Consider the following 20,623-nt stretch of genomic DNA (forward strand, 5'->3'; position numbering starts at 1 on the left):
TGTCTCAGATCTTCCTCTAGCCTTGTTCTTCTTTCGAGAGTTCCCTTGTGCTGCCTCAGTTGGATCTCTTTCACTTGACAGGGGGGTGCCCGAACAGCGACCCTCCCCAGCTCTAGCCCAACTCCTACTTACCTGCCAGGTGAGATACTATGATCATGAAGGTGCTTCTCCCAGGGCAAGGCTCACCCATTGCACTCTGGGTGTGCTGCCCCTGCGATTTCCCCAAATGTGGGAAACTTGACTGCATAATTTGTGTTTCCCCTGGTCGGCTCTCGTATAATTCAGATCTCTTTGTCTCAGGTCTCTCTCCAGCCTAGTTTGCTGTCTGTTTCCTCTTCTCTTTTCTTGAGCCGCTCCCTTCTATGCCCTTGCGCACTATCCTGACTTCTCCTCCTGTCTGCTTACTTTGTGCCTTCCAACGCACAATGCGATCTACAGGTAGTGCTGCAGGGCCCAGACCCTTTTACTTGCCTTACAGAGCAGCTCTGGAGCTGTTACAGTGCCCAGCTGCTGCAAGAAATCAGCTTGAATGCTTCAGGGGCTGGGGCATAGCCAACATGAGCCCCACACCAAAGGAGGGTGGAGGTGTTTAATGCAAACTAGGGGTCAGCCAAGCGCCGCAAAAGGCCACCATGCCCTGCACGCCCCTTTTCTCTTTTCATATGCAGACGAGGGTTGAAGCCAACTTTGACCCACTGCTTGGATGACATCACCATATGCAAATCCATCTGCGGCAGGCCTTCCCCCAGGAATGCTTGCACTAGTTGTTGCATTTGGTTTGTTGTTTGGGGGTGCTTCAGTATTAGGCAGCCTTCTGCCCTCCCATGTTCATCTGAAAATATATGTTCTCCCTGCAGTTGTTGTCCCAAGATGAGAGTTCCCTTGTGCTGCCTCAGTTGAATCTCCTTTACCTGACAGAGATGTGCATGAGCAGCGGCCCTCCCCAGCCCTATTCCAAATCATACTTATTTTGCATAGGAGATACCATGGTCATGAAGATTTTTCTCCCAGGGTGAGGTTCATTCATTGCATTTTGGGTATGCTGACCCCTGTGATTTCCCCAAATGTGGGAAACTTGACTGCATTATTTGTGGTAGTGGGAGACTGTGTTTGTGCTTTCCTCTGGTCAGCTCTGGTAAAAGTCAGATTTCTTTGTCTCAGATTTTCCTTTAGCCTTGTTCTTCTTTCGAGAGTTCCCTTGTGCTGCCTCAGTTGGATCTCCTTCACTTTACAGGGGGGTACCCGAGCAGCGACCCTCCCCAGCTCTAGCCCAACTCCTACTTACCTGCCAGGTGAGATACTATGATCATGAAGGTGCTTCTCCCAGGGCAAGGCTCACCCATTGTACTCTGGGTGTGCTGCTCCTGCGATTTCCCCAAATGTGGGAAACTTGACTGCATAATTTGTGTTTCCCCTCGTCGGCTCTCGTATAATTCAGATCTCTTTGTCTCAGGTCTCTCTCCAGCCTAGTTTGCTGTCTGTTTCCACTTCTCTTTTCTTCAGCCGCTCCCTTCTATACCCTTGTGCACTATCCTGACTTCTCCTCCCGTCTGCTTACTTTGTGCCTTCCAATGCACAATGCAAACTACAGGTAGTGCTGCAGGGCCCACACCCTTTTACTTGCCTTACAGAGCAGCTCTGGAGCTGTTGCAGTGCCAAGCTGCTGCAAGAAATCAGCTTGAATGCTTCAGGGGCTGGGGCATAGCCAACATGAGCCCCACACCGAAGAAGGGTGGAGGTGTTTAATGCAAACTAGGGGTCAGACAAGCGCAGCAAAAGGCCACCATGCCCTGCACGCCCCTTTTCTGTTTTCATATGCAGACGAGGGTTGAAGCCAACTTTGACCCACTGCTTGGATGACATCACCATATGCAAATCCATCTGCGGCAGGCCTTCCCCCAGGAATGCTTGCACTAGTTGTTGCATTTGGTTTGTTGTTTGGGGGTGCTTCAGTATTAGGCAGCCGTCTGCCCTCCCATGTTCATCTGAAAATATGTGTTCTCCCTGCAGTTGTTGTCCCTAGATGAGAGTTCCCTTGTGCTGCCTCAGTTGAATCTCCTTAACTTGACAGAGATGTGCCTGAGCAGCGGCCCTCCCCAGCTCTATCCCAAATCATACTTATTTTGCATAGGAGATACCATGGTCATGAAGATTATTCTCCCAGGGTGAGGTTCATTCATTGCATTCTGGGTATGCTGACCCCTGTGATTTCCCCAAATGTGGGAAACTCGACTGCTTTATTTGTGGTAGTGGGGGACTGTGTTTGTGTTTTCCTCTGGTCAGCTCTGGTAAAAGTCAGATTTCTTTGTTTCAGAGCCTTGTTCTTCTTTTGAGAGTTCCCTTGTGCTGCCTCAGTTGGATCTCCTTCACTTGACAGGGGGGTGCCCGAGCAGAGACCCTCCCCAGCTCTAGCCCAACTCCTACTTACCTGCCAGGTGAGATACTATGATCATGAAGGTGCTTCTCCCAGGGCAAGGCTCACCCATTGCACTCTGGGTGTGCTGCCCCTGCGATTTCCCCAAATGTGGGAAACTTGACTGCATAATTTGTGTTTCCCCTGGTCGGCTCTCGTATAATTCAGATCTCTTTGTCTCAGGTCTCTCTCCAGCCTAGTTTGCTGTCTGTTTCCACTTCTCTTTTCTTCAGCCGCTCCCTTCTATACCCTTGTGCACTATCCTGACTTCTCCTCCCGTCTGCTTACTTTGTGCCTTCCAATGCACAATGCAAACTACAGGTAGTGCTGCAGGGCCCACACCCTTTTACTTGCCTTACAGAGCAGCTCTGGAGCTGTTACAGTGCCCAGCTGCTGCAAGAAATCTGCTTGAATGCTTCAGGGGATGGGGCATGGCCAACATGAGCCCCACACCAAAGGAGGGTGGAGGTGTTTAATGCGAACTAGGGGTCATCCAAGCACCGCAAAAGGCCGCCATGCCCTGCACGCCCCTTTTCTCTTTTCATATGCAGATGAGGGTTGAAGCCAACTTTGACCCACTGCTTGTATGACATCACCGTATGCAAATCCGTCTTCTGCAGAACTTCCCCCAGGAATGCTTGCACTAGTTGTTGCATTTGGTTTGTTGTTTGGGGGTGCTTCAGTATTAGGCAGCCTTCTGCCCTCCCATGTTCATCTGAAAATATGTGTTCTCCCTGCAGTTGTTGTCCCCAGATGAGAGTTCCCTTGTGCTGCCTCAGTTGAATCTCCTTTACTTGACAGAGATGTGCCAGAGCAGCGGCCCTCCCCAGCCCTATTCCAAATCATACTTATTTTGCATAGGAGATACCATGGTCATGAAGATTGTTCTCCCAGGGTGAGGTTCATTCATTGCATTTTGGGTATGCTGACCCCTGTGATTTCCCCAAATGTGGGAAACTCAACTGCATTATTTGTGGTAGTGGGGGACTGTGTTTGTGCTTTCCTCTGGTCAGCTCTGGTAAAAGTCAGATTTCTTTGTCTCAGATTTTCCTCTTGCCTTGTTCTTCTTTCGAGAGTTCCCTTGTGCTGCCTCAGTTGGATCTCCTTCACTTGACAGGGGGGTACCCGAGCAGCGACCCTCCCCAGCTCTAGCCCAACTCCTACTTACCTGCCAGGTGAGATACTATGATCATGAAGGTGCTTCTCCCAGGGCAAGGCTCACCCATTGCACTCTGGGTGTGCTGCTCCTGCGATTTCCCCAAATGTGGGAAACTTGACTGCATAATTTGTGTTTCCCCTGGTCGGCTCTCGTATAATTCAGATCTCTTTGTCTCTCTCCAGCCTAGTTTGCTGTCTGTTTCCACTTCTCTTTTCTTCAGCCGCTCCCTTCTATACCCTTGTGCACTATCCTGACTTCTCCTCCCGTCTGCTTACTTTGTGCCTTCCAATGCACAATGCAAACTACAGGTAGTGCTGCAGGGCCCACACCCTTTTACTTGCCTTACAGAGCAGCTCTGGAGCTGTTACAGTGCCCAGCTGCTGCAAGAAATCAGCTTGAATGCTTCAGGGGCTGGGGCATAGCCAACATGAGCCCCACACCGAAGGAGGGTGGAGGTGTTTAATGCAAACTAGGGGTCGGTCAAGCGCCGCAAAAGGCCACCATGCCCTGCACGCCCCTTTTCTGTTTTCATATGCAGACGAGGGTTGAAGCCAACTTTGACCCACTGCTTGGATGACATCACCATATGCAAATCCATCTGCGGCAGGCCTTCCCCCAGGAATGCTTGCACTAGTTGTTGCATTTGGTTTGTTGTTTGGGGGTGCTTCAGTATTAGTCAGCCTTCTGCTCCACCCTCCTTTGGTGTGGGGCTCATGTTGGCCATGTCCCATCCCCTGAAGCATTCAAGCAGATTTCTTGCAGCAGCTGGGCACTGTAACAGCTCCAGAGCTGCTCTGTAAGGCAAGTAAAAGGGTGTGGGCCCTGCAGCACTACCTGTAGTTTGCATTGTGCATTGGAAGGCACAAAGTAAGCAGACGGGAGGAGAAGTCAGGATAGTGCACAATGGTATAGAAGGGAGCGGCTGAAGAAAAGAGAAGTGGAAACAGACAGCAAACTAGGCTGGAGAGAGATCTGAGACAAAGAGATCTGAATTATACGAGAGCCGACCAGGGGAAACACAAATTATGCAGTCAAGTTTCCCACATTTGGGGAAATCGCAGGGGCTGCACACCCAGAGTGCAATGGGTGAGCCTTGCCCTGGGAGAAGCACCTTCATGATCATAGTATCTCACCTGGCAGGTAAGTAGGAGTTGGGCTAGAGCTGGGGAGGGTCGCTGCTCGGGCACCCCCCTGTTAAGTGAAGGAGATCCAACTGAGGCAGCACAAGGGAACTCTCAAAAGAAGAACAAGGCTAGAGGAAGATCTGAAACAAAGAAATCTGACTTTTACCAGAGCTGACCAGAAGAAAACACAAACACAGTCCCCCACTACCACAAATAAAGCAGTCGAGTTTCCCACATTTGGGGAAATCACAGGGGTCAGCATACCCAAAATGCAATGAATGAACCTCACCTCGACTGCTTTATTTGTGGTAGTGGGGGACTGTGTTTGTGTTTTCTTCTGGTCAGCTCTGGTAAAAGTCAGATTTCTTTGTTTCAGATCTTCCTCTAGCCTTGTTCTTCTTTTGAGAGTTCCCTTGTGCTGCCTCAGTTGGATCTCCTTCACTTAACAGGGGGGTGCCCGAGCAGCGACCCTCCCCAGCTCTAGCCCAACTCATACTTACCTGCCAGGTGAGATACTATGATCATGAAGGTGCTTCTCCCAGGGCAAGGCTCACCCATTGCACTCTGGGTGTGCTGCCCCTGCGATTTCCCCAAATGTGGGAAACTTGACTGCATAATTTGTGTTTCCCCTGGTCGGCTATCGTATAATTCAGATCTCTTTGTCTCAGATCTCTCTCCAGCCTAGTTTGCTGTCTGTTTCCACTTCTCTTTTCTTCAGCCGCTCCCTTCTATACCCTTGTGCACTATCCTGACTTCTCCTCCCGTCTGCTTACTTTGTGCCTTCCAATGCACAATGCAAACTACAGGTAGTGCTGCAGGGCCCACACCCTTTTACTTGCCTTACAGAGCAGCTCTTGAGCTGTTACAGTGCCCAGCTGCTGCAAGAAATCTGCTTGAAAGCTTCAGGGGATGGGGCATGGCCAACATGAGCCCCACACCAAAGCAGGGTGCAGCAGAAGGCTGCCTAATACTGAAGCACCCCCAAACAACAAACCAAATGCAACAACTAGTGCAAGCATTCCTGGGGGAAGGCCTGCCGCAGATGGATTTGCATATGGTGATGTCATCCAAGCAGTGGGTCAAAGTTGGCTTCAACCCTCATCTGCATATGAAAACAGAAAAGGGGCGTGCAGGGCATGGTGGCCTTTTGCGGCGCTTGACTGACCCCTAGTTTGCATTAAACACCTCCACCCTCCTTCGGTGTGGGGCTGATGTTGGCTATGCCCCAGCCCCTGAAGCATTCAAGCTGATTTCTTGCAGCAGCTGGGCACTGTAACAGCTCCAGAGCTGCTCTGTAAGGCAAGTAAAAGGGTGTGGGCCCTGCAGCACTACCTGTAGTTTGCATTGTGCATTGGAAGGCACAAAGTAAGCAGACGGGAGGAGAAGTCAGGATAGTGCACAAGGGTATAGAAGGGAGCGGCTGAAGAAAAGAGAAGTGGAAACAGACAGCAAACTAGGCTGGAGAGAGACCTGAGACAAAGAGATCTGAATTATACGAGAGCCGACGAGGGGAAACACAAATTATGCAGTCAAGTTTCCCACATTTGGGGAAATCGCAGGAGCAGCACACCCAGAGTACAATGGGTGAGCCTTGCCCTGGGAGAAGCACCTTAATGATCATAGTATCTCACCTGGCAGGTAAGTAGGAGTTGGGCTAGAGCTGGGGAGGGTCGCTGCTCGGGTACCCCCCTGTAAAGTGAAGGAGATCCAACAAAGGCAGCACAAGGGAACTCTCGAAAGAAGAACAAGGCTAGAGGAAAATGTGAGACAAAGAAATCTGACTTTTACTAGAGCTGACCAGAGGAAAGCACAAACACAGTCCCCCACTACCACAAATAATGCAGTTGAGTTTCCCACATTTGGGGAAATCACAGGGGTCAGCATACCCAAAATGCAATGAATGAACCTCACCCTGGGAGAAAAATCTTCATGACCATGGTATCTCCTATGCAAAATAAGTATGATTTGGAATAGGGCTGGGGAGGGCCGCTGCTCATGCACATCTCTGTCAAGTAAAGGAGATTCAACTGAGGCAGCACAAGGGAACTCTCATCTGGGGACAACAACTGCAGGGAGAACATATATTTTCAGATGAACATGGGAGGGCAGAAAGCTGCCTAATACTGAAGCACCCCCAAACAACAAACCAAATGCAACAACTAGTGCAAGCATTCCTGGGGGAAGGCCTGCCGCAGATGGATTTGCATATGGTGATGTCATCCAAGCAGTGGGTCAAAGTTGGCTTCAACCCTCGTCTGCATATGAAAAGAGAAAAGGGGCGTGCAGGGCATGGTGGCCTTTTGCGGCACTTGGCTGACCCCTAGTTTGCATTAAACACCTCCACCCTCCTTTGGTGTGGGGCTCATGTTGGCTATGCCCCAGCCCCTGAAGCATTCAAGCTGATTTCTTGCAGCAGCTGGGCACTGTAACAGCTCCAGAGCTGCTCTGTAAGGCAAGTAAAAGGGTGTGGGCCCTGCAGCACTACCTGTAGTTCGCATTGTGCGTTGGAAGGCACAAAGTAAGCAGACAGGAGGAGAAGTCAGGATAGTGCGCAAGGGCATAGAAGGGAGCGGCTCAAGAAAAGAGAAGTGGAAACAGACAGCAAACTAGGCTGGAGAGAGACCTGAGACAAAGAGATCTGAATTATACGAGAGCCGACCAGGGGAAACACAAATTATGCAGTCAAGTTTCCCACATTTGGGGAAATCGCAGGAGCAGCACACCTAGAGTGCAATGGGTGAGCCTTGCCCTGGGAGAAGCACCTTCATGATCATAGTATCTCACCTGGCAGGTAAGTAGGAGTTGGGCTAGAGCTGGGGAGGATCGCTGCTCGGGTACCCCCCTGTAAACTGAAGGAGATCCAACTGAGACAGCACAAGGGAACTCTCGAAAGAAGAACAAGGCTAGAGGAAAATCTGAGACAAAGAAATCTGACTTTTACCAGAGCTGACCAGAGGAAAGCACAAACACAGTCCCCCACTACCACAAATAATGCAGTCAAGTTTCCCACATTTGGGGAAATCACAGGGGTCAGCATACCCAAAATGCAATGAATGAACCTCACCCTGGGAGAACAATCTTCATGACCATGGTATCTCCTATGCAAAATAAGTATGATTTGGAATAGGGCTGGGGAGGGCCGCTGCTCATGCACATCTCTGTCAAGTAAAGGAGATTCAACTGAGGCAGCACAAGGGAACTCTCATCTGGGGACAACAACTGCAGGGAGAACACATATTTTCAGATGAACATGGGAGGGCAGAAGGCTGCATAATACTGAAGCACCCCCAAACAACAAACCAAATGCAACAACTAGTGCAAGCATTCCTGGGGGAAGTTCTGCAGAAGACGGATTTGCATACGGTGATGTCATCCAAGCAGTGGGTCAAAGTTGGCTTCAACCCTCATCTGCATATGAAAAGAGAAAAGGAGCGTGCAGGGCATGGCGGCCTTTTGCGGTGCTTGGATGACCCCTAGTTCGCATTAAACACCTCCACCCTCCTTTGGTGTGGGGCTCATGTTGGCCATGCCCCATCCTCTGAAGCATTCAAGCTGATTTCTTGCAGCAGCTGGGCACTGTAACATCTCCAGAGCTGCTCTGTAAGGCAAGTAAAAGGGTGTGGGCCCTGCAGCACTACCTGTAGTTTGCATTGTGCATTGGAAGGCACAAAGTAAGCAGACGGGAGGAGAAGTCAGGATAGTGCACAAGGGTATAGAAGGGAGCGGCTGAAGAAAAGAGAAGTGGAAACAGACAGCAAACTAGGTTGGAGAGAGACCTGAGACAAAGAGATCTGAATTACACGAGAGCCGACCAGGGGAAACACAAATTATGCAGTCAAGTTTCCCACATTTGGGGAAATCGCAGGGGCAGCACACCCAGAGTGCAATGGGTGAGCCTTGCCCTGGGAGAAGCACCTTCATGATCATAGTATCTCACCTGGCAGGTAAGTAGGAGTTGGGCTAGAGCTGGGGAGGGTCTCTGCTTGGGCACCCCCCTGTCAAGTGAAGGAGATCCAACTGAGGCAGCACAAGGGAACTCTCGAAAGAAGAACAAGGCTAGAGGAAGATCTGAACAAAGAAATCTGACTTTTACCAGAGCTGACCAGAGGAAAACACAAACACAGTCCCCCACTACCACAAATAAAGCAGTCGAGTTTCCCACATTTGGGGAAATCACAGGGGTCAGCATACCCATAATGCAATGAATGAACCTCACCCTGGGAGAATAATCTTCATGACCATGGTATCTCCTATGCAAAATAAGTATGATTTGGGATAGAGCTGGGGAGGGCCGCTGCTCAGGCACATCTCTGTCAAGTAAAGGAGATTCAACTGAGGCAGCACAAGGGAACTCTCATCTGGGGACAACAACTGCAGGGAGAACACATATTTTCAGATGAACATGGGAGGGCAGAAGGCTGCCTAATACTGAAGCACCCCCAAACAACAAACCAAATGCAACAACTAGTGCAAGCATTCCTGGGGGAAGTTCTGCAGAAGACGGATTTGCATACGGTGATGTCATCCAAGCAGTGGGTCAAAGTTGGCTTCAACCCTCATCTGCATATGAAAAGAGAAAAGGGGCGTGCAGGGCATGGCGGCCTTTTGCGGTGCTTGGATGACCCCTAGTTCGCATTAAACACCTCCACCCTCCTTTGGTGTGGGGCTCATGTTGGCCATGCCCCATCCCCTGAAGCATTCAAGCTGATTTCTTGCAGCAGCTGGGCAATGTAACAGCTCCAGAGCTGCTCTGTAAGGCAAGTAAAAGGGTGTGGGCCCTGCAGCACTACCTGTAGTTTGCATTGTGCATTGGAAGGCACAAAGTAAGCAGACGGGAGGAGAAGTCAGGATAGTGCACAAGGGTATAAAAGGGAGCGGCTGAAGAAAAGAGAAGTGGAAACAGACAGCAAACTAGGCTGGAGAGAGACCTGAGACAAAGAGATCTGAATTATACGAGAGCCGACCAGGGGAAACACAAATTATGCAGTCAAGTTTCCCACATTTGGGGAAATCGCAGGAGCAGCACACCCAGAGTACAATGGGTGAGCCTTGCCCTGGGAGAAGCACCTTCATGATCATAGTATCTCACCTGGCAGGTAAGTAGGAGTTAGGCTAGAGCTGGGGAGGGTCGCTGCTCGGGTACCCCCCTGTAAAGTGAAGGAGATCCAACTGAGGCAGCACAAGGGAACTCTCGAAAAAAGAACAAGGCTAAAGGAAAATCTGAGACAAAGAAATCTGACTTTTACCAGAGCTGACCAGAGGAAAGCACAAACACAGTCTCCCACTACCACAAATAATGCAGTCAAGTTTCCCACATTTGGGGAAATCACAGGGGTCAGCATACCCAAAATGCAATGAATGAACCTCACCCTGGGAGAAAAATCTTCATGACCATGGTATCTCCTATGCAAAATAAGTATGATTTGGAATAGGGCTGGGGAGGGCCGCTGCTCATGCACATCTCTGTCAAGTAAAGGAGATTCAACTGAGGCAGCACAAGGGAACTCTCATCTTGGGACAACAACTGCAGGGAGAACATATATTTTCAGATGAACATGGGAGGGCAGAAGGCTGCCTAATACTGAAGCACCCCCAAACAACAAACCAAATGCAACAACTAGTGCAAGCATTCCTGGGGGAAGGCCTGCCGCAGATGGATTTGCATATGGTGATGTCATCCAAGCAGTGGGTCAAAGTTGGCTTCAACCCTCGTCTGCATATGAAAAGAGAAAAGGGGCGTGCAGGGCATGGTGGCCTTTTGCGGCGCTTGGCTGACCCCTAGTTTGCATTAAACACCTCCACCCTCCTTTGGTGTGGGGCTCATGTTGGCTATGCCCCAGCCCCTGAAGCATTCAAGCTGATTTCTTGCAGCAGCTGGGCACTGTAACAGCTCCAGAGCTGCTCTGTAAGGCAAGTAAAAGGGTGTGGGCCCTGCAGCACTACCTGTAGTTTGCATTGTGCATTGGAAGGCACAAAGTAAGCAGACGGGAGGAGAAGTCAGGATAGTGCACAAGGGTATAGAAGGGAGCGGCTGAAGAAAAGAGAAGTGGAAACAGACAGCAAACTAGGCTGGAGAGAGACCTGAGACAAAGAGATCTGAATTATACGAGAGCCGACGAGGGGAAACACAAATTATGCAGTCAAGTTTCCCACATTTGGGGAAATCGCAGGAGCAGCACACCCAGAGTGCAATGGTTGAGCCTTGCCCTGGGAGAAGCACCTTCATGATCATAGTATCTCACCTGGCAGGTAAGTAGGAGTTGGGCTAGAGCTGGGGAGGGTCGCTGCTCGGGTTCCCCCCTGTGAAGTGAAGGAGATCCAACTGAGGCAGCACCAGGGAACTCTCGAAAGAAGAACAAGGCTAGAGGAAGATCTGAGACAAAGAAATCTGACTTTTACCAGAGCTGACCAGAGGAAAGCACAAACACAGTCCCCCACTACCACAAATAATGCAGTCGAGTTTCCCACATTTGGGAAAATCACAGGGGTCAGCATACCCAGAATGCAATGAATGAACCTCACCCTGGGAGAACAATCTTCATGACCATGGTATCTCCTATGCAAAATAAGTATGATTTGGGATAGGGCTGGTGAGGGCAGCTGCTCAGGCACATCTCTGTCAAGTAAAGGAGATTCAACTGAGGCAGCACAAGTGAACTCTCATCTGGGGACAACAACTGCAGGGAGACCACATCTTTTCAGATGAACATGGGAGGGCGGAAGGCTGCCTAATACTGAAGCACCATCAAATATCAAACCATATGCAACAACTAGTACAAGCACTCCTGGGGGAAGGTCTGCAGCAGACGGATTTGCATACGGTGATGTTATCCAAGCAGTGGGCCAAAGTTGACTGGAACCCTCATCTGCATATGAAAAGAGAAAAGGGGCATGCAGGGCATGGCGGCCTTTCGCAGTGCTTGGATGACCCCTAGTTCGCATTAAACACCTCCCCCCTCCTTTGGTGTGGGGCTCATGTTGGCCATGCCCCATCCCCTGAAGCATTCAAGCTGATTTCTTGCAGCAGCTGGGCACTGTAACAGCTCCAGAGCTGCTCTGTAAGGCAAGTAAAAGGGTGTGGGCCCTGCAGCACTACCTGTAGTTTGCATTGTGCATTGGAAGGCACAAAGTAAGCAGACGGGAGGAGAAGTCAGGATAGTGCACAAGGGTATAGAAGGGAGCGGCTGAAGAAAAGAGAAGTGGAAACAGACAGCAAACTAGGCTGGAGAGAGACCTGAGACAAATAGATCTGAATTATACGAGAGCCGACCAGGGGAAACACAAATTATGCAGTCAAGTTTCCCACATTTGGGGAAATCGCAGGGGCAGCACACCCAGAGTGCAATGGGTGAGCCTTGCCCTGGGAGAAGCACCTTCATGATCATAGTATCTCACCTGGCAGGTAAGTAGGAGTTGGGCTAGAGCTGGGGAGGGTCGCTGCTCGGGTACCCCCCTGTCAAGTGAAGGAGATCCAACTGAGGCAGCACAATGGAACTCTCGAAAGAAGAACAAGGCTAGAGGAAAATCTGAGACAAAGAAATCTGACTTTTACCAGAGCTGACCAGAGGAAAGCACAAACACAGTCCCCCACTACCACAAATAATGCAGTCAAGTTTCCCACATTTGGGGAAATCACAGGGGTCAGCATACCCAAAATGCAATGAATGAACCTCACCCTGGGAGAACAATCTTCATGACCATGGTATCTCCTATGCAAAATAAGTATGATTTGGAATAGGGCTGGGGAGGGCCGCTGCTCATGCACATCTCTGTCAAGTAAAGGAGATTCAACTGAGGCAGCACAAGGGAACTCTCATCTGGGGACAACAACTGCAGGGAGAACACATATTTTCAGATGAACATGGGAGGGCAGAAGGCTGCCTAATACTGAAGCACCCCCAAACAACAAACCAAATGCAACAACTAGTGCAAGCATTCCTGGGGGAAGTTCTGCAGAAGACGGATTTGCATACGGTGATGTCATCCAAGCAGTGGGTCAAAGTTGGCTTCAACCCTCATCTGCATATGAAAAGAGAAAAGGGGCGTGCAGGGCATGGCGGCCTTTTGCGGTGCTTGGATGACCCCTAGTTCGCATTAAACACCTCCACCCTCCTTTGGTGTGGGGCTCATGTTGGCCATGCCCCATCCCCTGAAGCATTCAAGCTGATTTCTTGCAGCAGCTGGGCACTGTAACAGCTCCAGAGCTGCTCTGTAAGGCAAGTAAAAGGGTGTGGGCCCTGCAGCACTACCTGTAGTTTGCATTGTGCATTGGAAGGCACAAAGTAAGCAGACGGGAGGAGAAGTCAGGATAGTGCACAAGGGTATAGAAGGGAGCGGTTGAAGAAAAGAGAAGTGGAAACAGACAGCAAACTAGGCTGGAGAGAGACCTGAGACAAATAGATCTGAATTATACGAGAGCCGACCAGGGGAAACACAAATTATGCAGTCAAGTTTCCCACATTTGGGGAAATCGCAGGGGCAGCACACCCAGAGTGCAATGGGTGAGCCTTGCCCTGGGAGAAGCACCTTCATGATCATAGTATCTCACCTGGCAGGTAAGTAGGAGTTGGGCTAGAGCTGGGGAGGGTCGCTGTTCGGGCACCCCCCTGTCAAGTGAAAGAGATCCAACTGAGGCAGCACAAGGGAACTCTCGAAAGAAGAACAAGGCTAGAGGAAGATCTGAGACAAAGAAATCTGACTTTTACCAGAGCTGACCAGAGGAAAGCACAAACACAGTCCCCCACTACCACAAATAATGCAGTCGAGTTTCCCACATTTGGGAAAATCACAGGGGTCAGCATACCCAGAATGCAATGAATGAACCTCACCCTGGGAGAACAATCTTCATGACCATGGTATCTCCTATGCAAAATAAGTATGATTTGGGATAGGGCTGGTGAGGGCCGCTGCTCAGGCACATCTCTGTCAAGTAAAGGAGATTCAACTGAGGCAGCACAAGGGAACTCTCATCTGGGGACAACAACTGCAGGGAGACCACATCTTTTCAGATGAACATGGGAGGGCGGAAGGCTGCCTAATACTGAAGCACCCCCAAACAACAAACCAAATGCAACAACTAGTGCAAGCATTCCTGGGGGAAGTTCTGCAGAAGACGGATTTGCATACGGTGATGTCATCCAAGCAGTGGGTCAAAGTTGACTGGAACCCTCATCTGCATATGAAAAGAGAAAAGGGGCATGCAGGGCATGGCGGCCTTTTGCAGTGCTTGGATGACCCCTAGTTCGCATTAAACACCCCCACCCTCCTTTGGTGTGGGGCTCATGTTGGCCATGCCCCATCCCCTGAAGCATTCAAGCTGATTTCTTGCAGCAGCTGGGCACTGTAACAGCTCCAGAGCTGTTCTGTAAGGCAAGTAAAAGGGTGTGGGCCCTGCAGCACCACCTGTTGTTCGCATTGTGCGTTGGAAGGCACAAAGTAAGCAGACGGGAGGAGAAGTCAGGATAGTGCACAAGGGTATAGAAGGGAGCGGTTGAAGAAAAGAGAAGTGGAAACAGACAGCAAACTAGGCTGGAGAGAGACCTGAGACAAAGAGATCTGAATTATACGAGAGCCGACCAGGGGAAACACAAATTATGCAGTCAAGTTTCCCACATTTGGGGAAATCGCAGGGGCAGCACACCCAGAGTGCAATGGGTGAGCCTTGCCCTGGGAGAAGCACCTTCATGATCATAGTATCTCACCTGGCAGGTAAGTAGGAGTTGGGCTAGAGCTGGGGAGGGTCGCTGTTCGGGCACCCCCCTGTCAAGTGAAAGAGATCCAACTGAGGCAGCACAAGGGAACTCTCGAAAGAAGAACAAGGCTAGAGGAAGATCTGAGACAAAGAAATCTGACTTTTACCAGAGCTGACCAGAGGAAAGCACAAACACAGTCCCCCACTACCACAAATAATGCAGTCGAGTTTCCCACATTTGGGAAAATCACAGGGGTCAGCATACCCAGAATGCAATGAATGAACCTCACCCTGGGAGAACAATCTTCATGACCATGGTATCTCCTATGCAAAATAAGTATGATTTGGGATAGGGCTGGTGAGGGCCGCTGCTCAGGCACATCTCTGTCAAGTAAAGGAGATTCAACTGAGGCAGCACAAGGGAACTCTCATCTGGGGACAACAACTGCAGGGAGACCACATCTTTTCAGATGAACATGGGAGGGCGGAAGGCTGCCTAATACTGAAGCACCATCAAATATCAAACCATATGCAACAACTAGTACAAGCACTCCTTGGGGAAGGTCTGCAGCAGACGGATTTGCATACGGTGATGTTATCCAAGCAGTGGGCCAAAGTTGACTGGAACCCTCATCTGCATATGAAAAGAGAAAAGGGGCATGCAGGGCATGGCGGCCTTTTGCAGTGCTTGGATGACCCCTAGTTCGCATTAAACACCCCCACCCTCCTTTGGTGTGGGGCTCATGTTGGCCATGCCCCATCCCCTGAAGCATTCAAGCTGATTTCTTGCAGCAGCTGGGCACTGTAACAGCTCCAGAGCTGTTCTGTAAGGCAAGTAAAAGGGTGTGGGCCCTGCAGCACCACCTGTTGTTCGCATTGTGCGTTGGAAGGCACAAATTAAGCAGACGGGAGGAGAAGTCAGGATAGTGCGCAAGGGCATACTTTTCTCTTAGTCCGGGGGCAAGGCTTCAAAATGGGGTCTGCAACGGAGGAGACACAGGGGGCGTGGTCACAGCAGCTTTTCTCTACAGCCTGCACCAGCAGGAGCCTACACCATTTTTTATGATCACGCTGAACTGCAGTGCGACTGCAATTACAGCATGGTCAAGAAGGGAGGCGTCATGCTGGGTGGCCATGCCCTGTCACTGTGCAGGAGCCAGCACAGCTCACACACTAGTCCCCGGGTGCAGCCCCCAACCCCCGGGACACCCGGAGCAACAAAATGTAGATTCAGGCCACCAGGCCACGCCCCTACCTATGAAACCATGCCTCCTTTTTACCATTGCGCTGTTTATCTGCGCGCACTGCATTACAATCTCCCTCGCCACCTTTCTGGGTGTCACCAGTGATAGTGACACCTCTGCCATGCTTGTAGCAGCTGGTCCTAAGATCTACGCCTCAAGCCCTGAGTGTTTGCCCTTGTGACTTGTTGATCATCATAGCGAAGCAGATGCTTACAGAAAACTGCAGGGGCTTAGATTGAAAATAAAAAAATTGATGGGTATAAGGTAGAGAGGAGCGGGTTCGGTTCTCCGAGAACCAAATTCCCCACGAACTCCACGTGGTTTACACTGGTCCGAGGCAGGCTCGGTTGTTCCCGCCTGACTCGGAAAACCTGAACAAGGGAAAATGTCATCATCCCGCTGTCGGATTCTTGCGAGATTCGGATTCCATATAAAGAGCTGCGCGTTGCTGCCATTTTTACTCGTGCATTGAAGAGAGAGCGGAGAGGACGTGGCTATGTTCTCTCAGTGGAAATCTCAATATCAGTGCTCAGTATCAGTGGTTACTTATTGCTGCTCAGTAATACTAGTAGTGTGTCTCTCCTGCTCAGTGTCAGTTCTCAGTAGTATCCTCATCAGTGCTCAGTATCACTGCTCATTGTCTTGTGCTGCATTGTGGTGCTCAGCATACTACAGTACATTACTAATAGTCCAGTGCTGCATCTTGCTGCTCAGTGTCAGTTCTAGTATCCTCATCAGTGCTCACTATCACTGCTCATTGCATTGTGGTGTTCTGTATACTACAGTAACATAGTAATATAGTATATATAGAGGAGCGGGTTCGGTTCTCCGAGAACCGAATTCCCGACGAACTCCACGTGGTTTACACTGGTCCGTGGCAGGCTCGGTTGTTCCCGCCTGACTCGGAAAACCTGAACAAGGGAAAATGTCATCATCCCGCTGTCGGATTCTCGCGAGATTCGGATTCCATATAAAGAGCTGCGCGTTGCCGCCATTTTTACTCGTGCATTGAAGAGAGAGCGGAGAGGACGTGGCTATGTTCTCTCAGTGGAAATCTCAATATCAGTGCCCAGTATCAGTGGTTACTTATTGCTGCTCAGTAATACTAGTAGTGTGTCTCTCCTGCTCAGTGTCAGTTCTCAGTAGTATCCTCATCAGTGCTCAGTATCACTGCTCATTGTCTTGTGCTGCATTGTGGTGCTCAGCATACAACAGTACATTACTAATAGTCCAGTGCTGCATCTTGCTGCTCATGTTGGCTATGCCCCAGCCCCTGAAGCATTCAAGCTGATTTCTTGCAGCAGCTGGGCACTGTAACAGCTCCAGAGCTGCTCTGTAAGGCAAGTAAAAGGGTGTTGGCCCTGCAGCACTACCTGTAGTTTGCATTGTGCGTTGGAAGGCACAAAGTAAGCAGACAGGAGAAGTCAGGAGAGTGCACAAGGGCATAGAAGGCAGGGGCTCAAGAAAAGAGAAGTGGAAACAGACAGCAAACTAGGCTGGAGAGAGACCTGAGACAAAGAGATCTGAATTATACGAGTAGCCGACCAGAGGAAACACAAATTATGCAGTCAAGTGTCCCACATTTGGGGAAATCGTAGGAGCAGCACACCCAGAGTGCAATGGGTGAGCCTTGCCCTGGTAGAAGCACCTTCCTGATCATAGTATCTCACTTGGCAGGTAAGTAGGAGTTGGGCTTGAGCTGGGGAGGGTCGCTGCTCGGGCACCCCCCTGTCAAGTGAAGGAGATCCAACTGAGGCAGCACAAGGAAACTCTCAAAAAAAGAACAAGGCTAGAGGAAGATCTGAGACAAAGAAATCTGACTTTTACCAGAGCTGACCAGAGGAAAGCACAAACACAGTCCCCCACTACCACAAATAATGCAGTCGAGTTTCCCACATTTGGGGAAATCACAGGGGTCAGCATACCCAGAATGCAATGAATGAACCTCACCCTGGGAGAACAATCTTCATGACCATGGTATCTCCTATGCAAAATAAGTATGATTTGGGATAGGGCTGGGGAGGGCCGCTGCTCAGGCACATCTCTTTCAAGTAAAGGAGATTCAACTGAGGCAGCACAAGGGTACTCTCATCTGGGGACAACAACTGCAGGGAGAACACATATTTTCAGATGAACATGGGAGAGCTGAAGGCTGCCTAATACTGAAGCACCCCAAACAACAAACCAAATGCAACAACTAGTACAAGCATTCCTGGGGGAAGGTCTGCAGAAGACGGATTTGCATACGGTGATGTCATCCAAGCAGTGGGCCAAAGTTGGCTGGAACCCTCATCTGCATATGAAAAGAGAAAAGGGGTATGCAGGGCATGGCGGCCTTTTGCGGCGCTTGGATGACCCTTAGTTCGCATTAAACACCTCCACCCTCCGTCGGTGTGGGGCTCATGTTGGCTATGCCCCAGCCCCTGAAGCATTCAAGCTGATTTCTTGCAGCAGCTGGGCACTGTAACAGCTCCAGAGCTGCTCTGAAAGGCAAGTAAAAGGGTGTGGGCCCTGCAGCACTACCTGTAGTTTGCATTGTGCGTTGGAAGGCACAAAGTAAGCAGACAGGAGAAGTCAGGAGAGTGCACAAGGGCATAGAAGGCAGCGGCTCAAGAAAAGAGAAGTGGAAACAGACAGCAAACTAGGCTGGAGAGAGACCTGAGACAAAGAGATCTGAATTATACGAGTAGCCGACTAGAGGAAACACAAATTATGCAGTCAAGTGTCCCACATTTGGGGAAATCGTAGGAGCAGCACACCCAGAGTGCAATGGGTGAGCCTTGCCCTGGGAGAAGCACCTTCCTGATCATAGTATCTCACCTGGCAGGTAAGTAGGAGTTGGGCTAGAGATGGGGAGGGTCGCTGCTCGGGCACCCCCCTGTCAAGTGAAGTTCTGCAGAAGACGGATTTGCATACGGTGATGTCATCCAAGCAGTGGGTCAAAGTTGGCTTCAACCCTCATCTGCATATGAAAAGAGAAAAGGGGCGTGCAGGGCATGGCGGCCTTTTGCGGTGCTTGGATGACCCCTAGTTCGCATTAAACACCTCCACCCTCCTTTGGTGTGGGGCTCATGTTGGCCATGCCCCATCCCCTGAAGATGAACATGGGAGGGCAGAAGGCTGCCTAATACTGAAGCACCCCCAAACAACAAACCAAATGCAACAACTAGTGCAAGCATTCCTGGGGGAAGGCCTGCCGCAGATGGATTTGCATATGGTGATGTCATCCAAGCAGTGGGTCAAAGTTGGCTTCAACCCTCGTCTGCATATGAAAAGAGAAAAGGGGCGTGCAGGGCATGGTGGCCTTTTGCGGCGCTTGGCTGACCCCTAGTTTGCATTAAACACCTCCACCCTCCTTTGGTGTGGGGCTCATGTTGGCTATGCCCCAGCCCCTGAAGCATTCAAGCTGATTTCTTGCAGCAGCTGGGCACTGTAACAGCTCCAGAGCTGCTCTGTAAGGCAAGTAAAAGGGTGTGGGCCCTGCAGCACTACCTGTAGTTTGCATTGTGCATTGGAAGGCACAAAGTAAGCAGACGGGAGGAGAAGTCAGGATAGTGCACAAGGGTATAGAAGGGAGCGGCTGAAGAAAAGAGAAGTGGAAACAGACAGCAAACTAGGCTGGAGAGAGACCTGAGACAAAGAGATCTGAATTATACGAGAGCCGACGAGGGGAAACACAAATTATGCAGTCAAGTTTCCCACATTTGGGGAAATCGCAGGAGCAGCACACCCAGAGTGCAATGGTTGAGCCTTGCCCTGGGAGAAGCACCTTCATGATCATAGTATCTCACCTGGCAGGTAAGTAGGAGTTGGGCTAGAGCTGGGGAGGGTCGCTGCTCGGGTTCCCCCCTGTGAAGTGAAGGAGATCCAACTGAGGCAGCACCAGGGAACTCTCGAAAGAAGAACAAGGCTAGAGGAAGATCTGAGACAAAGAAATCTGACTTTTACCAGAGCTGACCAGAGGAAAGCACAAACACAGTCCCCCACTACCACAAATAATGCAGTCGAGTTTCCCACATTTGGGAAAATCACAGGGGTCAGCATACCCAGAATGCAATGAATGAACCTCACCCTGGGAGAACAATCTTCATGACCATGGTATCTCCTATGCAAAATAAGTATGATTTGGGATAGGGCTGGTGAGGGCAGCTGCTCAGGCACATCTCTGTCAAGTAAAGGAGATTCAACTGAGGCAGCACAAGTGAACTCTCATCTGGGGACAACAACTGCAGGGAGACCACATCTTTTCAGATGAACATGGGAGGGCGGAAGGCTGCCTAATACTGAAGCACCATCAAATATCAAACCATATGCAACAACTAGTACAAGCACTCCTGGGGGAAGGTCTGCAGCAGACGGATTTGCATACGGTGATGTTATCCAAGCAGTGGGCCAAAGTTGACTGGAACCCTCATCTGCATATGAAAAGAGAAAAGGGGCATGCAGGGCATGGCGGCCTTTTGCAGTGCTTGGATGACCCCTAGTTCGCATTAAACACCTCCCCCCTCCTTTGGTGTGGGGCTCATGTTGGCCATGCCCCATCCCCTGAAGCATTCAAGCTGATTTCTTGCAGCAGCTGGGCACTGTAACAGCTCCAGAGCTGCTCTGTAAGGCAAGTAAAAGGGTGTGGGCCCTGCAGCACTACCTGTAGTTTGCATTGTGCATTGGAAGGCACAAAGTAAGCAGACGGGAGGAGAAGTCAGGATAGTGCACAAGGGTATAGAAGGGAGCGGCTGAAGAAAAGAGAAGTGGAAACAGACAGCAAACTAGGCTGGAGAGAGACCTGAGACAAATAGATCTGAATTATACGAGAGCCGACCAGGGGAAACACAAATTATGCAGTCAAGTTTCCCACATTTGGGGAAATCGCAGGGGCAGCACACCCAGAGTGCAATGGGTGAGCCTTGCCCTGGGAGAAGCACCTTCATGATCATAGTATCTCACCTGGCAGGTAAGTAGGAGTTGGGCTAGAGCTTAGGAGGGTCGCTGCTC

At 50.3% G+C, this 20,623-nt stretch overlaps 27 non-coding genes and 4 pseudogenes across 27 annotated transcripts; 8 read left to right on the forward strand and 23 right to left on the reverse strand.

The window, feature by feature from the left end:
• The first annotated feature begins 124 nt into the window (after positions 1–124).
• On the forward strand, positions 125–287 carry LOC135033034 (U1 spliceosomal RNA). The gene has a single exon (XR_010228478.1). It is a non-coding gene; the product is annotated as a U1 spliceosomal RNA (small nuclear RNA).
• A 674-nt stretch (positions 288–961) lies between these two features.
• LOC135033011 (U1 spliceosomal RNA) lies at positions 962–1,125 on the forward strand. Its single transcript, XR_010228456.1, has one exon. It is a non-coding gene; the product is annotated as a U1 spliceosomal RNA (small nuclear RNA).
• Positions 1,126–1,277: 152 nt separating this feature from the next.
• On the forward strand, positions 1,278–1,413 carry LOC135033081 (U1 spliceosomal RNA; annotated as a pseudogene).
• Positions 1,414–2,114: 701 nt separating this feature from the next.
• On the forward strand, positions 2,115–2,278 carry LOC135032998 (U1 spliceosomal RNA). The gene has a single exon (XR_010228443.1). It is a non-coding gene; the product is annotated as a U1 spliceosomal RNA (small nuclear RNA).
• A 142-nt stretch (positions 2,279–2,420) lies between these two features.
• Positions 2,421–2,583, forward strand: LOC135033035 (U1 spliceosomal RNA). The gene has a single exon (XR_010228479.1). It is a non-coding gene; the product is annotated as a U1 spliceosomal RNA (small nuclear RNA).
• A 674-nt stretch (positions 2,584–3,257) lies between these two features.
• LOC135033176 (U1 spliceosomal RNA) lies at positions 3,258–3,421 on the forward strand. The gene has a single exon (XR_010228586.1). It is a non-coding gene; the product is annotated as a U1 spliceosomal RNA (small nuclear RNA).
• A 152-nt stretch (positions 3,422–3,573) lies between these two features.
• On the forward strand, positions 3,574–3,736 carry LOC135033055 (U1 spliceosomal RNA). Its single transcript, XR_010228498.1, has one exon. It is a non-coding gene; the product is annotated as a U1 spliceosomal RNA (small nuclear RNA).
• Positions 3,737–4,557: 821 nt separating this feature from the next.
• Positions 4,558–4,720, reverse strand: LOC135033068 (U1 spliceosomal RNA). Its single transcript, XR_010228508.1, has one exon. It is a non-coding gene; the product is annotated as a U1 spliceosomal RNA (small nuclear RNA).
• A 468-nt stretch (positions 4,721–5,188) lies between these two features.
• Positions 5,189–5,351, forward strand: LOC135033027 (U1 spliceosomal RNA). Its single transcript, XR_010228471.1, has one exon. It is a non-coding gene; the product is annotated as a U1 spliceosomal RNA (small nuclear RNA).
• Positions 5,352–6,206: 855 nt separating this feature from the next.
• LOC135033108 (U1 spliceosomal RNA) lies at positions 6,207–6,342 on the reverse strand (annotated as a pseudogene).
• A 152-nt stretch (positions 6,343–6,494) lies between these two features.
• On the reverse strand, positions 6,495–6,658 carry LOC135033174 (U1 spliceosomal RNA). Its single transcript, XR_010228584.1, has one exon. It is a non-coding gene; the product is annotated as a U1 spliceosomal RNA (small nuclear RNA).
• A 674-nt stretch (positions 6,659–7,332) lies between these two features.
• LOC135033113 (U1 spliceosomal RNA) lies at positions 7,333–7,495 on the reverse strand. Its single transcript, XR_010228537.1, has one exon. It is a non-coding gene; the product is annotated as a U1 spliceosomal RNA (small nuclear RNA).
• Positions 7,496–7,647: 152 nt separating this feature from the next.
• On the reverse strand, positions 7,648–7,811 carry LOC135033185 (U1 spliceosomal RNA). Its single transcript, XR_010228595.1, has one exon. It is a non-coding gene; the product is annotated as a U1 spliceosomal RNA (small nuclear RNA).
• A 674-nt stretch (positions 7,812–8,485) lies between these two features.
• LOC135033023 (U1 spliceosomal RNA) lies at positions 8,486–8,648 on the reverse strand. The gene has a single exon (XR_010228467.1). It is a non-coding gene; the product is annotated as a U1 spliceosomal RNA (small nuclear RNA).
• A 151-nt stretch (positions 8,649–8,799) lies between these two features.
• On the reverse strand, positions 8,800–8,963 carry LOC135033002 (U1 spliceosomal RNA). The gene has a single exon (XR_010228447.1). It is a non-coding gene; the product is annotated as a U1 spliceosomal RNA (small nuclear RNA).
• A 674-nt stretch (positions 8,964–9,637) lies between these two features.
• LOC135033070 (U1 spliceosomal RNA) lies at positions 9,638–9,800 on the reverse strand. Its single transcript, XR_010228510.1, has one exon. It is a non-coding gene; the product is annotated as a U1 spliceosomal RNA (small nuclear RNA).
• Positions 9,801–9,952: 152 nt separating this feature from the next.
• Positions 9,953–10,116, reverse strand: LOC135033012 (U1 spliceosomal RNA). Its single transcript, XR_010228457.1, has one exon. It is a non-coding gene; the product is annotated as a U1 spliceosomal RNA (small nuclear RNA).
• A 701-nt stretch (positions 10,117–10,817) lies between these two features.
• LOC135033098 (U1 spliceosomal RNA) lies at positions 10,818–10,953 on the reverse strand (annotated as a pseudogene).
• A 152-nt stretch (positions 10,954–11,105) lies between these two features.
• Positions 11,106–11,269, reverse strand: LOC135033123 (U1 spliceosomal RNA). The gene has a single exon (XR_010228544.1). It is a non-coding gene; the product is annotated as a U1 spliceosomal RNA (small nuclear RNA).
• A 674-nt stretch (positions 11,270–11,943) lies between these two features.
• On the reverse strand, positions 11,944–12,106 carry LOC135033046 (U1 spliceosomal RNA). Its single transcript, XR_010228490.1, has one exon. It is a non-coding gene; the product is annotated as a U1 spliceosomal RNA (small nuclear RNA).
• Positions 12,107–12,258: 152 nt separating this feature from the next.
• Positions 12,259–12,422, reverse strand: LOC135033186 (U1 spliceosomal RNA). The gene has a single exon (XR_010228596.1). It is a non-coding gene; the product is annotated as a U1 spliceosomal RNA (small nuclear RNA).
• A 674-nt stretch (positions 12,423–13,096) lies between these two features.
• On the reverse strand, positions 13,097–13,259 carry LOC135033047 (U1 spliceosomal RNA). The gene has a single exon (XR_010228491.1). It is a non-coding gene; the product is annotated as a U1 spliceosomal RNA (small nuclear RNA).
• Positions 13,260–13,411: 152 nt separating this feature from the next.
• LOC135033134 (U1 spliceosomal RNA) lies at positions 13,412–13,575 on the reverse strand. Its single transcript, XR_010228549.1, has one exon. It is a non-coding gene; the product is annotated as a U1 spliceosomal RNA (small nuclear RNA).
• Positions 13,576–14,249: 674 nt separating this feature from the next.
• LOC135033036 (U1 spliceosomal RNA) lies at positions 14,250–14,412 on the reverse strand. The gene has a single exon (XR_010228480.1). It is a non-coding gene; the product is annotated as a U1 spliceosomal RNA (small nuclear RNA).
• A 152-nt stretch (positions 14,413–14,564) lies between these two features.
• LOC135033145 (U1 spliceosomal RNA) lies at positions 14,565–14,728 on the reverse strand. Its single transcript, XR_010228556.1, has one exon. It is a non-coding gene; the product is annotated as a U1 spliceosomal RNA (small nuclear RNA).
• A 2,424-nt stretch (positions 14,729–17,152) lies between these two features.
• Positions 17,153–17,316, reverse strand: LOC135033124 (U1 spliceosomal RNA). Its single transcript, XR_010228545.1, has one exon. It is a non-coding gene; the product is annotated as a U1 spliceosomal RNA (small nuclear RNA).
• Positions 17,317–17,468: 152 nt separating this feature from the next.
• On the reverse strand, positions 17,469–17,632 carry LOC135033007 (U1 spliceosomal RNA). The gene has a single exon (XR_010228452.1). It is a non-coding gene; the product is annotated as a U1 spliceosomal RNA (small nuclear RNA).
• Positions 17,633–18,302: 670 nt separating this feature from the next.
• Positions 18,303–18,466, reverse strand: LOC135033088 (U1 spliceosomal RNA). Its single transcript, XR_010228524.1, has one exon. It is a non-coding gene; the product is annotated as a U1 spliceosomal RNA (small nuclear RNA).
• Positions 18,467–19,301: 835 nt separating this feature from the next.
• LOC135033099 (U1 spliceosomal RNA) lies at positions 19,302–19,437 on the reverse strand (annotated as a pseudogene).
• Positions 19,438–19,589: 152 nt separating this feature from the next.
• LOC135033156 (U1 spliceosomal RNA) lies at positions 19,590–19,753 on the reverse strand. The gene has a single exon (XR_010228567.1). It is a non-coding gene; the product is annotated as a U1 spliceosomal RNA (small nuclear RNA).
• A 674-nt stretch (positions 19,754–20,427) lies between these two features.
• Positions 20,428–20,590, reverse strand: LOC135033048 (U1 spliceosomal RNA). Its single transcript, XR_010228492.1, has one exon. It is a non-coding gene; the product is annotated as a U1 spliceosomal RNA (small nuclear RNA).
• Between the last annotated feature and the right edge of the window lie 33 nt (positions 20,591–20,623).

The sequence above is a fragment of the Pseudophryne corroboree genome, unplaced genomic scaffold, assembly GCF_028390025.1.
Source record: "Pseudophryne corroboree isolate aPseCor3 unplaced genomic scaffold, aPseCor3.hap2 scaffold_567, whole genome shotgun sequence".
NCBI lineage: Eukaryota > Metazoa > Chordata > Amphibia > Anura > Myobatrachidae > Pseudophryne > Pseudophryne corroboree.